General features: G+C 46.5%; 1 long non-coding RNA gene across 1 annotated transcript; it reads left to right on the top strand.

Moving 5' to 3' along the window:
* Positions 1 to 7,733: 7,733 nt before the first annotated feature.
* Positions 7,734 to 9,851, top strand: LOC147745263 (uncharacterized). Its single transcript, XR_015299444.1, has 3 exons — positions 7,734 to 8,073; positions 8,195 to 8,268; positions 9,633 to 9,851. It is a non-coding gene; the product is annotated as an uncharacterized LOC147745263 (long non-coding RNA).
* The last annotated feature ends 1,005 nt before the right edge of the window (positions 9,852 to 10,856 follow it).

Raw genomic sequence — 10,856 nt, 5'->3', positions numbered from 1 at the left:
ATGGTGCTGCAACAGTTCACAGCTCCACAGAGTCCCCCACCTTCCCCCACTGAGGATGGTGCTGCAGCAGTTCACAGCTCCACAGTCACCCACTTTCCCCCACTGAGGATGGAGCTGCAGCAGTTCATAGCTCCACAGTCACCCACCTTCCCCCATTGAGGATGGAGCTGCAGCAGTTCACAGCTCCACAGTCACCCACCTTCCCCACTGAGGATGGTGCTGCAGCAGTTCGCAGCTCCACAGAGTCACCTACCTTCCCCACTGAGGATGGTGCTGCAGCAGTTCGCAGCTCCACAGAGTCACACACCTTCCCCCACTGAGGATGGTGCTGCAGCAGTTCCCAGCTCCACAGAGTCACCCATCTCCCCCCACTGAGGATGGAGCTGCAGCAGTTTGCAGCTCCACAGTCACCCACCTTCCCCACTGAGGATGGTGCTGCAGGAGTTCGCAGCTCCACAGAGTCACCCACCTTCCCCCACTGAGGATGGTGCTGCAGCAGTTCACAGCTCCACAGAGTCACCCACCTCCCCCCACTGAGGATGGTGCTGCAGCAGTTCCCAGCTCCACAGAGTCACTCACCTTACCCCACTGAGGATGGTGCTGCAGCAGTTTGCAGCTCCAAAGTCACCCACCTTCCCCACTGAGGAGGGTGCTGCAGCAGTTCGCAGCTCCACAGAGTCACCCACCTTCCCCCACTGGGGATGGTGCTGCAGCAGTTCCCAGCTCCACAGAGTCACTCACCTTCCCCCATTGAGGATGGAGCTGCAGCAGTTCACAACTCCACAGTCACCCACCTTCCCCACTGAGGATGGTGCTGCAGCAGTTCGCAGCTCCACAGAGTCACCCACCTTCCCCACTGAGGATGGAGCTGCAGCAGTTCGCAGCTCCACAGAGTCACCCACCTTCCCCCACTGAGGATGGTGCTGCAGCAGTTCCCAGCTCCACAGAGTCACCCACCTTACCCCACTGAGGATGGAGCTGCAGCAGTTCACAGCTCCACAGAGTCACTCACCTTCCCCCATTGAGGATGGAGCTGCAGCAGTTCACAACTCCACAGTCACCCACCTTCCCCACTGAGGATGGTGCTGCAGCAGTTCCCAGCTCCACAGAGTCACCCACCTTACCCCACTGAGGATGGAGCTGCAGCAGTTCACAGCTCCACAGAGTCACCCACCTTCCCCCACTGAGGATGGTGCTGCAGCAGTTCACAGCTCCACAGTCACCCACCTTCCCCCACTGAGGATGGTGCTGCAGCAGTTCACAGCTCCACAGAGTCACCCACCTTCCCCCACTGAGGATGGAGCTGCAGCAGTTCCCAGCTCCACAGAGTCACCCACCTTCCCCACTGAGGATGGTGCTGCAGCAGTTCACAGCTCCACAGAGTCACCCACCTTCCCCCACTGAGGATGGTGCTGCAGCAGTTCACAGCTCCTCAGTCAACCAACTTCCCCCACTGAGGATGGTGATGCAGCAGTTCACAGCTCCACAGAGTCACCAACCTCCCCCTACTGAGGATGGAGCTGCAGCAGTTCACAGCTCAAATAAACAAAGAAAGAGAGGTTAAAGTATCCAAAAAGCCACGTAGAAGGAGCGAGACAACTAGTGGAGCTCACACCCTATTTGGGTGGAGAAGAAAGCCCTCACACACCGACCTGGTCAGTGTCATGCTTCATCATCGGGCCCCACCAAAGAGGCCGAGTGCCTCTTCGGTGTGCTGCGACGCCAGAAGACTGCGGAGCTGGTTGTGTGAAATGGGCGTGTTGTGAGGTTAACTTAAAATTAAAAGTGTCTAAAGGGTATCTACAAAAAAGTTTAATAAATGATCCCTAGGACACGAATAAAAGGTTTATGTATCTGAATTTAGTGCCAAAGGTAATGGATGGTTAATTCAGAATTAAATCAGTCAACATGTTTCAGCCTTAGGGGTGGTATAAATTTACCTAGGCATTCGTCAGGACAGAGATAAACCCCGGCGGTATGGACTCTAATCGTCCACCCTAACCTGGGGACGTGAAAGTGAAAAATTAATAAAAATATATGTGATAAAGTGCATAAAAAAGTGGAAGAGCAAGATGCTCATTCCAAAAAATACTCCTAGTTATGGAGTGTATCAGCACCTGCGGTCCACCCTAACCTGGGGACGTGAAAGTGAAAAATTAATAAAAATATATGTGATAAAGTGCATAAAAAAGTGGAAGAGCAAGATGCTCATTCCAAAAAATACTCCTAGTTATGGAGTGTATCAGCACCTGCGGAACAAAAAACAAACAAACACATAAGACATACAAACAATTAGTTGTAGAGCTGTGCCATCACGTTTTTTGTCCATAGTGCTCCATAATAGTGGCATCGAATGTGTTCCCAAAATAAACGCTAGAATTAACACCATCCACAAACCCTATAGGGATGATAACTCTAGCTCTGGGAAGTGAAGTGAAAACGAGGTGTTTACATTAAAAAGCACAAAATGGCTAGATAAGGGGTTTAAAACACGATATGAGTGCTTTAAGGGATCAATGGACCAAAGGTCTGTGACCCCCAATGAAAGGTATCATGAAAAACAACATATCTCACTTTAAAATATGGCGCTAACTGCACCATGGGTCTCGGGAGGGGGGTTGGAGCGTCCCTGGCACATCCTAGGAATAAAGAGAATAGGCTAGAAATGCACAGAATCGGGTTAGACTTAGCTCGATAAAGTAGTTATTGCCCAAACGTCCTTGTGTTGTTACTCACGCCCACAACACTCGCAGCCCGCTTATACCCCTCGTATATCCTCAAACCGGACCCCGACGATGGAGAGCGGGGCCGGTGAGTGAGTTTAGAAGCTTGTGTAGCAGCCTCGGTGCTCTTCCGGGTGGGCGTGGTCTAGCGGAAGCGAGGTCAAGGAGCGCGTCGCTCTGGTGAGAGGGGCGCGGTGTGTCTCCACAAGGAGGCTTGAATTCTTTGACCAATAGGAGAGTGAACTCCTCAAATGTAAACACAACCAGCATACGAAGCATATGCTTCGTCGTCAGTGTGAATGCGATGTTATCACAGCATGGGTGTCTATGTAGGTTGGATACAGAGGTAGGAAAGAAAAAATTAGGAATAGTCAATGATATGCCGGTCAGATTGTCAAGTATGCATATTAAGGGCTGAAAGGGATTATCATACCACATAATTAACAGGAACTTAGGGAGAGTGTGTCACTTGATCAGAAAATGCGCTTACAGAGTTACATGGGCGGTACTCTAAAGGCACACATGTACCCGATATTACAGGTGTTTATTGTCACTGGGTTTTAGAATGAGCTGGACGGTACTGTATTGCACTGCAGATGGTGTACAGGCCCATGTGAAAGGAAAAAAGGGGGGGCTGGGAATATCAGTTCAAGACCGTGTTCCACGGAATATCATCATTGAGCCCAATGATGTTAGTACCTAAGCGGTACACCCAGCGCTGCTCCCGTTCAAAAAGCCTGCTAGAAACATTAGTGGTACCAGTGATTGTTTCAATTATTGTCCATTTCATATCGTTGGTGGTATGGTTGGACTCCAGAAAATGCCAGCTCAGTTTTGTAGTTGCTTTTTTACACCTTATATTGCTTCGGTGTTCACAAATGCGCTGTTTAACTTTTCGTGTGGTCATGCCAACATAGAGTAGGGAACAGGGGCACGTGATTAAATACACCGCATTGTTTGAATTACAGTTGGTATGTGCAGTTTGTGTCCAGGTTTTTCCCTGTTCCAATGAGAGTGTTTTCGAGGCCTCCGTTAGATGGCACACACTACAATCTGAACACGGGTAGTGCCCTATGATTGGAGGCAGTCCCCATGCCGTCGTGACTGAAGAGATTTGAGGGTTTGTCTTCTGTTTTGGACGAGTATGAACCAAAGCATCCTTAAGGCTACGACCCTTTTTGAAGGAAAAAAGAGGTTTTTCCCAATCCTTCTTCGCTAATGTTATGATGCTCCAATGTTTGTTTATTGTTTTTTTCATGTAGTTCGACAGACCATTAAATGTAGTTACACAGGTGAGTGGTACCAGCTCTTGACTATTGGTTTTCTCTTCCAGCAGGGCTTCTCTCGGCTGTTTCTTGCTCTCTTAAAGCCTTTACTAAGGATTGTGGAAGGATATCCCCTCTCTCTCAGTTTGCCAGTTAGACCCGAGGCTTGTTCCTTGAAGTCAATTATTGTGCTACAATTTCGTCTCAACCTCAGGTACTGTCCATAAGGGAGGTTCTCCTTTAGGGGGCGGGGATGAAAGCTACTGAATTCTAATAGATTGTTCTTAGCTGTTGGCTTATGGTGGGTTTTCGTGGTTAGACAGGTGCCAGTCACCATGATTACTACATCGAGAAAGACTATGTCTGTTTTGCTTGTGGTGTTAGTGAACCTCAGGTTGTGGTCAAGGGTGTTAATCCACAGCAGAAAGGACTCAAGGTCACCGTCACTGCCTGTCCATAAAAGCAGGATGTCATCGATGTAGCGCTTCCATAGAAGCATGGAAGGACTAAATTCCGCGGTTTGTGGTAGGATGTGTTGGGCTTCAAAATCCACCACGTAGAGTTGAGTGCCTTACCCAGGACTTTGATGGTATCGTCCTGGGGGATGCTTGTGTATAAACTTTCAACATCCAAAGTCACCAAAGTGACTGAGTTTGCTTCGAATGTGATGTCTGCAAGGAGACAAAGTAGGCTCTTTGTGTCTTTCAGATAAGAAGGGGTTGCTTGTACTAGTGGCTTTAAGAATTGGTCACAGAACCTTGACAGGGGCTCCAAAAGGGAGCCGATACCTGATACTATGGGACGACCCGGTGGTGGCAGTCGATTTTTATGCATCTTGGGCAATGTGTAAAAATATGGAATGATGTTGCTGTTGGTATTCAGAAATTCTGCTTAATTTTTGGAGAGGTATCCACTTTCTTCAGCCTGTCTGACCAGGGCGGTGATCCTTTTTGTAAGGTCAGCAGAGGGATCAGTCATCAGTGGAGTGTAGTTCCGATTGTCACTTAGAAGGTCTTCACAAGTTTTGTCATAATCAATGGTGTTTTGTATGACAATTCCTCCGCCTTTATCAGCCGGCTTGATGGCTATGGAGGTGTCATTCTGTAGTAGTTGGAGTGCTTGGTATTCCGCTGTGGTAAAATTGCCAAACATTTTGGGGTTCTGGCTGGACTCTAGGTCCTTGAACACTGCCTGTTCAAAGGCGGTGATAGCTGCTGGTACCTTGTATGGAGGAGGGGTGAATGTTGAATTGGGTCTCAGCCCAGTGTCACCCTTCCTAATAGATTCATTGGGGTCTGTTTTTCCTTCAAAGAAAGCTTTCAGTTTCAATTTGCGGAAGAATCCCGCCAGTTCGCAATGGAGTCTGAACTTGTCGGGTCTCGCCGTAGGAACAAATCCTAGGCCTTTTTCTAAGACCTGGCTCTAAATTGGTGACAAGACTCGTTCGGACAAATTAGTAACCAGACTCACACTCCGCTCATTCCTGGTTGTTGAATGCTGCTGCGAGTGTGGTTCGACACTGAGTCGTCCTCTGCCCAGGAAACCCTGTTGTTGCCTCTCCTCTTGCCCCATCCTCTCCGGCTGCTCTCTAAAAAAGGCGGTCTGTATTAATTGTGGAAGTGGACTGGAGGCACAAAACCTGGGTTCCAACCCATGAAGGGATACTGAGGTTGTTGGTAGGGGTAGGGAGGTGGGCCCATCTCCATTTGTGGTTGCTGCCACTGTTGATAATTTGGGTTGCCCGATCTCCCTCTGTTGTTCCTGTTCCCACGATTCCCTCTTCTTCTCGTTTTTTGGAAGGAGCCACAGCTTGATCCGCTAGTGTTCGAGGAGTCATCATCTGATTGGTCTGATTTACTTGTATTTTTAACTGGGGAGACGAATGTTGCTGCGGAGTAAGGATATACTGTCTCAAAAGCAAATTTCATTTGATCCTTTTGAAATTTCGTTGCTTTCGATTGCATTAAATTATCCTTATACTCATTCATTTCTTTGTTGAGTTCGTCCAACCTTTTCTTATAACCAGTTAACGTGGCCTTAAAGTTAGACTCAGTCTCTCTGATTTCAATCATCAGTGCCTCGGATAATCTGAACGCTGTTTTTATGATTAGGACGAGCCAATCACGCGTGCAATGCCACGCGATCATGGCCCAATCTTTCCTGAAAGTTGCATTTTTAGGAAGATGCGAGGGGCATTGGTGACCAGTAGGCCCCTTGGTGCTGTATTCGAAATGAGATATTGTTTCAGGATAGTACCGTGTAGGATAGTGCAGATGTGTTCGCGCTTTTTTCTGTAAGATTTTCCCATTCTGTGGTGTTAGCTATGGCTTGGGATATATGAGGGTCTGCAAATAGAGTAGGATCGGACATCAGAGCCTCTATTTCAGATTCCGAGTATGTCAAGCCTAGGTTTGCCATGATGAGACCAACAGGGAGATAACAATAAAACAGGCAATGGTACGAAAAAGTTACCTTGCCTGAAGTAAAAACAGACTCTCACAGCTGCGCGCTGCTAAGGTACAAAATAACAATGGGAGAGACAGCTCCACAGTCACCCGCCTTCCCCCACTGAGGATGGTGCTGCAGCAGTTCCCAGCTCCACAGAGTCACCCACCTTCCCCACTGAGGATGGAGCTGCAGCAGTTTGCAGCTCCACAGAGTCACCCACCTTCCCCCACTGAGGATGGAGCTGAAGCAGTTCACAGCTCCACAGTCACCCACCTTCCCCCACTGAGGATGGAGCTGCAGCAGTTGCATCTCGACAGAGTCACCCACCTTCCCCCTCTGAGGATGGTGCTGAAGCAGTTCCCAGCTCCACATTCCCCCACCTTCCCCCACTGAGGATGGAGCTGCAGCAGTTGCATCTCGACAGAGTCACCCACCTTCCCCCTCTGAGGATCGTGCTGAAGCAGTTCACAGCTCCACAGTCACCCGCCTTCCCCCACTGAGGATGGTGCTGCAGCAGTTCCCAGCTCCACATTCCCCCACCTTCCCCCACTGAGGATGGAGCTGCAGCAGTTGCATCTCGACAGAGTCACCCACCTTCCCCCTCTGAGGATGGTGCTGAAGCAGTTCACAGCTCCACAGTCACCCACCTTCCCCCACTGAGGATGGAGCTGCAGCAGTTGCATCTCGACAGAGTCACCCACCTTCCCCCTCTGAGGATGGTGCTGAAGCAGTTCACAGCTCCACAGAGTCACCCACCTTCACCCACTGAGGATGGAGCTGCAGCAGTTCACAGCTTGGATTAGTGATATTTATTGGGTCCATTAACTGTTTAGGACTCGGAAAACAATATATAATGGATCAGCATTAAAACTTAGTTACTAGATAATTGGAATGAACTAATTACCCATAATATAGAAAATAGTTTTCATTAATTTCATTATGCCCCACTTATTTCTATAATGCCCCACTTAGTTCAGTAAAGGATTACTACAATATCTATTCACATAATTAAGTGATAGATAATGAAATATAGAATTAATCTCTCCTTTATCTCTAATATTAGTGTACCTATGTAACTATTAGAATATTAATTAACCAGTACAAGTTGATTATATGTTTTTATAGTGGTTTTGATGTTTTCCACTCATTACGTGTGACAGTCTGTAGTCTGTTTTCTTGTTCTATCATTCTGACGTAGTTGAGAGACGAGGAGTCCTTCCTTTATTCTTCCCTGATATTTCACACAATAGTTAACTTTTGATCTTGACAAATAAGGTTAAGTATTGCCGCACCTCAGAGGATAATATATTAAGTTTTCTCTATTCATTGCCTTTAAAAGTGTGTGGTCTGCCTTTGCTTTCTATCATCCGACGTATTTTAGAAACGAGAAGTCCTTCCTTTGTATTTCCTCAGTATCGGACACAATAGTCCCTCTTTGATCTCCACAAACAGAGACAAGTGTTCTCGCATGGTGAATGACGACTTACCATCCACAGCTGAGGCCGATGTCTTTTGGAAATATCTTTATAAAAGCGTTTCTTGCCCATTACACGAGATATATCGGTTATTTGGTGTCGTTTTCAGAACCCCGCTTCTCGCCGTCGGACTTTATGAGTTCCTTACAATATCAATATTAGGTAAGAGCTATGTGACTTTATGCGTTCCATCACGTGATTTAGCTGATATCTAGCTACGTGTTGGCTTTGTCCAATGGTAACGACTAATCTAATATATTGTACCTTTGTTATAAACTATTAGGAATTCGAAAAAGAAGGAATTTCCCCATATCAGGAGGACTTTCCGATATAGACGGAATCAGCACGGTCTTATAGGTAATTTGACTTTTCACACCCCTTGAATCACTTTTTCTATTATGGTGATCGTTTGAAAAATTAATTGTTTATATCCCATTTATTCTCTGTCTTCAGCCCACGAAACATAACGTAAACTGCAGTTCGGACAGCGAGAGGGCACATCAAAAAAAACCTTTTTGTATATATATATATCAGGTACATGTTTTTCAAGTCCTTTTGAACTAGAATGACCTTATACATTAAAGAGAACCCTATGCGCTAACATGTTGACATATTACTTAATTCATAGTCCCGATTTTGTTTCAATCATAAATTCCATTACTATTAATACTCATTAACTCGAGATTAGAGTTCGATACCACCCATTGGTGCTATGTATCTACATAAATAAAATAAAAATTTGCCGCATATTAACTTTTGTCTACATGTCATAACATGATTATACAAGGGAAATTGCCGCTCAATGTCTTAATATAGGAACCATAAAAACGATTGAAAACAAATAATCATACCTTGGTTTCATCATATACCTATAGAAAGTGTTGTCTCGAGGACGCGCCCAACTATACTCAATAGGTAAACAACATAATTGATTAAACATGTTTGAAGGGCTCTTGCTTGACATCGGCAATGTATATCCATCACCAGATTGGAAACCCTGATTATGTTATGTTTTCCGCAGTTCCGAGACCCAATACTCTAGAAATCTATTGTGGAGAAAGAAACTGAACCATTCGCCTTTTACCTTATTACACCACAACTTCATTTAACACTATCGGTAAGCATCAAAAGACCCAGAATCAAGTCCCCTTTATAAAGGGGCATCAAAGACCCTAATTGAGATATGTTGTCTATAGTTTAAGGCCCGTTATGCAGAACTCTACCCTGAAGATAGAAATTGAACCATTGAAATATTGATCTTAAATGCATCATGACTCCCTCTATTTCGACCCTTAAGTATATAAAAAATTCTGGAATTGGGTCCCCTTAAATTAGGCATCTAATCTAGTCATAGACATGTTTGAATCAACTGTTTTCGCCCATCTATAGAAAACTAGTATCATGATTTATGTTCGAATTCACTATGACAAGCCTTGAATGTCTCAATCACAAATAGTTTATGACTCACCTATAGATAACAAAGCCAAACCCCCCCTCCCCTTTCTTTCCTTTCCTTTCCACTGTCCCATCAGTCTAAGATGTGAACCCTCCTTGGGTGTAAATATACAAGGAATTAAAATGATTGTTGAAAATAATTGATTAGAGAGCTTGTTTTAATATAAAAGGTTTATATAAGACTATCTGTCTATATTTTTTATTCCCTGATTGAACTGTTTTTTATTGATTGTAATCTCCTCTGTCTTTATAATTTTAATTTATAGAAAACACGTGGCTCCTCCAGAAGAAGGCGCTGGTCGCCGAAACGCGCGTCGAGAATTATTTTGCCACTTTGTACTTTTGAAAAAGATAATTCCTCCGTTTTTATTGTAACTTAATTTTGTTTGATGTATTCATTTGCATTCAATGTGTGTGATTAATGGAATTATTTATACATTTTTGTTATGTAATTGATGTATAATAAATACCAGAAACTGATTTGATTGGTAGCTCTTTCTCCTTTAATATTTCATTTAAACAAGTTCTCACCATTGATTGCCTAGGTTGTTTTATGTCAACTGCAGTTCACAGCTACACAGTCACCCTCCTTCCCCCACTGAGGATGGAGCTGCAGCAGTTCCCAGCTTCACAGTCACCCACCTTCCCCCACTGAGGGTGGTGCTGCAGCAGTTCCCAGCTTCACAGAGTCACCCACCTCCCCCCACTGAGGATGGAGCTGCAGCAGTTCCCAGCTTCACACAGTCACCCTCCTTCCCCCACTGAGGATGGAGCTGCAGCAGTTCCCAGCTTCACACAGTCACCCTCCTTCCCCCACTGAGGATGGAGCTGCAGCAGTTCCCAGCTTCAAAGAGTCACCCACCTTCCCCCACTGAGGATGGTGCTGCAGCAGTTCCCAGCTTCACAGAGTCACCCACCTCCCCCCACTGAGGATGGAGCTGCAGCAGTTCCCAGCTTCACACAGTCACCCACCTCCCCCCACTGAGGATGGTGCTGCAGCAGTTCCCAGCTTCACACAGTCACCCTCCTTCCCCCACTGAGGATAGAGCTGCAGCAGTTCCCAGCTTCACACAGTCACCCTCCTTCCCCCACTGAGGATAGAGCTGCAGCAGTTCCCAACTCCACAGAGTCACCCACCTTCCCCCACTGAGGATGCTGCTGCAGCAGTTCCCAACTCCACAGAGTCACCCTCCTTCCCCCACTGAGGATGGTGCTGCAGCAGTTCCCAACTCCACAGAGTCACCCACCTTCCCCCACTGAGGATGGTGCTGCAGCAGTTCCCAACTCCACAGAGTCACCCACCTTCCCCCACTGAGGATGGTGCTGCAGCAGTTCCCAACTCCACAGAGTCACCCACCTTCCCCCACTGAGGATGGTGCTGCAGCAGTTCCCAACTCCACAGAGTCACCCACCTTCCCCCACTGAGGATGGTGCTGCAGCAGTTCCCAACTCCACAGAGTCACCCTCCTTCCCCCACTGAGGATGGTGCT

Source organism: Lissotriton vulgaris, chromosome 1_1, assembly GCF_964263255.1.
Source record: "Lissotriton vulgaris chromosome 1_1, aLisVul1.2, whole genome shotgun sequence".
Lineage (NCBI taxonomy): Eukaryota > Metazoa > Chordata > Amphibia > Caudata > Salamandridae > Lissotriton > Lissotriton vulgaris.
The sequence above is the reverse complement of the archived record's forward strand: the minus strand, read 5'-3'. Positions and strand labels throughout refer to the sequence as shown.